The 3,886-nt window shown below is 36.4% G+C and overlaps 1 pseudogene; it reads left to right on the top strand.

The window, feature by feature from the left end:
* Positions 1-1,100: 1,100 nt before the first annotated feature.
* On the top strand, positions 1,101-1,889 carry LOC133337375 (uncharacterized; annotated as a pseudogene).
* The last annotated feature ends 1,997 nt before the right edge of the window (positions 1,890-3,886 follow it).

Genomic DNA, 3,886 nt, shown 5'->3' with positions numbered 1-3,886 from the left:
CTCAACATTCCTATTCCACATTAGTTTGCGGTCAAGGATGGTGCCAAGGTACTTTGCTTCTTCAGAAAGGGTTAGAGTCACTCCTCCCAGTGATGGCAGGCATAGAAAACGAATATTAGTTCAGAGGTATGGCAACTGTTGATGCTATCGACATCCCGGATATTTGGAAGTTTATCTTGCATATCTTACTTCAATGCGATGCCATGACTGACTGCGAAATTTTCTGTGCAGTCTATTTAGCGATTTTGTTGTCTATTTCATATGTATAGATAGATGTAATGCAATGGGGAGTACATTACCGCCATTATACCACGCTAATTTTTATAGGGATGATGCGTATTTGTAAGGAAGATAGTTGGAGAAATTTTGAAGTGGAAATCTGTAACCCTTCTTAAGATATAAGATTAGGTACATTATTTAATATGTGTGATTGCTTTTGGAGCTATAAGTTCGCACCCACGCTGAATTTTAGAATTTTATCTAGCATATGTTACTTCTATCGGATAGCATGAGGTACTGTAAAAATCTCAGTAAAATCTCTTTAGCGGGTTTTGACTCTTCAAACAAAATTTTTTATTCTATATATGTAGATTATTTAAGTACAACGGGAGTGCATTTATTTCCAATCGTACCGCGCTCATTTTTGAATGGATGATGTGTATATACGCCTACGTTATTCAGACAGATTTTGAAGATGGTATCTGTAACCGTTCTTAAAGGTAAGATCACACTAGGCAAATATTTGACGAAAAGTGTCAAATATTTCTTTGCCATAATCTGACCACAAAATATTTTCAATGGCAAACATAAAAACAGCTGATTTTAGGCAAACAAAATTATTTGACAGCAAATACAATTTTGAGTGACTTGCCCACAATGTGAACGCCGACTAGCAAACATTTGTCTTATTTTTGGGCAAACATTTATTTGCCCTTACACTATTTGTGTAAGAGCAAACAAAGGAAAATAACAGCTGATGCATACCTCGTTGTCAGCGTGTATTTATTATTATTACCTCACAACCTCAATCTTAAAACTCAATTTTCCGTTATATTCAAACACAAAAAACTCCTGTTCCATAGAAATAGAAACCATTCAAGATGGATATGAGCCTAGATGATATAATAAAGAACAAGAAAGTTGCTGTGGCCCCATCCAAATGATTGGCTGTGAAGAAACCACCATTGAGGGAAACATTAAATAGGCCGGCATTTAAAGAGGCTGCTCGCATTACAGATGCTCGTATGAAAATCATACAGAAAAATCGTGCCAAAATTCGTGATGCCAGAGAGAAATTGATCGAAATAACCCGTAACAATGGTGATGTACGCAAGAAGTTGTCACAGAAACAGGATTTGATCGTGTGGAAGGCACCATATAAGGCTAGCAGTTTTAAATACAGTCGATTGGGTGGCGGTGATGTTGGTGGTAAACTTGCAGCCGATGCTGGTGGTTTGAATCACCTGACACCACCATCACCACCAAATGGTTCATCGTCATCATATGGTGGTCTGTCCAAATCATTGTCATCATCATCGTCGTCGTCATCAGGGTATCGTATATTTGTTAGTCATTTACATCCCAGTGTAACACAATCGGATATTAAGGAACTATTCGAAGATATTGGTGAATTGTATGATTCGCGAATTGTTCGGCCTGGTGTAGCTGAAATTATTTATAAGTCATTGGCTCATGCCGAGAAGGCTGTAGATACTTATCACAATCGTCAATTAGATGGCCAACCAATGAAGTGTATTTTGGTTAATCCCAGAGCCTTAAATAAACCAACAGCACCTGCAATAAGAACTTCAAGTTCGCACTCATCAAATAAGACACCCCTAGAGATTGATATATATGCTTTACATAAAGTGATTTTCGGCGTCAAATAAATAATAAATAATTTTTATTTTGCTTATATTTTTTATAAAATTCATCTCCATTTCTATTTATATTGTATTCTAATGAAAAAATCCTCATTAACATATTGGAAAATAGAGCTTGTTGGCAATTTTTATTAAGTCTTGCTCTTGGCTGTTGATTTTGTTGCTGCTGTTGCTCCACCACCACGACGACCTTGATTGTAATGTTGATTGTCACTACCATTACCGCCACCACTGCAGCTTCGTCCACGTCCACGTGGATCTCACCGACTTTAACGAAATTAATCAATATCACTACTATAACCACTTTCCGAGCGACGAGTTGAAGGGAAATTTTGAACAGAATCCACAGAATATTCTTGTATGGCCTTACAACATACACAATCACGCACTCATTCACGAACCCACGGTATTTTCTTATTTTTTTAACTTTATTTTCGTCCAATACAATAATTAACGCTTCTCCTTCCATAATTACTTGGAAAATATCGAGCAAATATTTTTTTGTTTTTTGACAGTTTGATCAAACTGTTTTATTGTGCAAATATTTGCCCAAATGTGACCACACGTCAAACATGTTTTCCCATTTCATTATTTGACACTATTTGCCTGCTGTTTGAGCAAACAAATTGTGTCAAATATTTGAGTGCAATGTGAACACAAATTCAGGAGTGCACAAATTTGACGTTTTTTTGGGCAAACAAAATATGAGACATTTGAGTCCAATATTTGCCTAGTGTGACCTTACCTTAAGATATACCCATATTACACGTTAAGAAATTTTGAGGTATGTTCACTATTGATATACATAAAACTAAATAAATTGTAATACAAACTGGGATGCCCTCTATTGAAATAGAAGGAATGAGTCCGTAACATTAGGCTTGAGACAAAAATATGCTCAAGACTTTACAAAATTAATATTCATTGACGAATGTTTATTTAATCTTCACCTACGAAAAACCTCGTAAGCCCGTTAAAGACAAGTCGCAAGAGCACACATTGTTTTGCCTACGGTCAGAGGTCGTAATGCCGCTCTAATTGCAGCAGTAAAAAACCGTATAAATGCAGACATATTTAAATTATTTACAAAAAGTTTTTCGAAGGAAATCAGTCCAGAGTTGGAGAATTCGTTCTGGATAATGGATAAAACTCATTTGCTTAAAAAATTAGTGGTGAGCCAAAAGACATAATTTCAAAGTTGCCTTTGACACACAAAAGTTTTACATTAGCGTTGGCAGGCTTTAAAGGAGACCTATGACAATGTCCAAGTTGTGGTTAATAACCAACTTAACTTGTTTGATCTTCCTGTCCTCGATAATAAGTCTTGTGTTGGTTTCGAAGACGATTCATCGAGCATTAAATCGTTGTATTTCGCCAATGCCGATCTATGACGTTCATACGAACGACTGGGAAGAAAGGATATTTCTCCGAGATATCCGTGGTTTCCTCGAAAAAGATTGAAAAGAAAGATGCGTTCATTCCAATCTTGTGTACTATATCCTAAATTGGTACATCCTTTTGCGTTTTTGCCCGGCATTCAAAAAGTTATCTACTGATGGTCGTTTTCAGTTTTAAAACACTTCGATTATTGTATTAATCGTTGTTCGTTGAAATGTGTAAGAAAACATAATTGTGCAAAATGAAACTAACGACATCACACACTTTTACATCGTGACGACATCGACGCAAACGGCTTATAATCCACCTTCTGCTCAATCGCACTATGTGGATGCAGATATACCCTCGAAGTATATCTCACTTTGGTAATATACAAGTGTATCATGTTTCGCAAAACAAAAATTTTATTTTGGGTACAGCGATTGTGCATCTCATTCGTCAAGGCATCTCGTGACCTAATTTACATAGCTCCTAAAGCGTCATTCATAACTGAATCCTTACAACGAATTCTTGGAATTTACACCACTCCAAAACATGGTCATTTCTGTATTAGTTTTTCTCGCTATTTCTGGTCTGCCCGTTTGTCAAATATTCGTCTGGCTGAT

This window comes from Musca vetustissima, unplaced genomic scaffold (genome assembly GCF_032173495.1).
Source record: "Musca vetustissima isolate MV318-11 ecotype Yass unplaced genomic scaffold, APGP_CSIRO_Mvet_v1 utg315650, whole genome shotgun sequence".
NCBI lineage: Eukaryota > Metazoa > Arthropoda > Insecta > Diptera > Muscidae > Musca > Musca vetustissima.
The sequence above is the reverse complement of the archived record's forward strand: the minus strand, read 5'-3'. Positions and strand labels throughout refer to the sequence as shown.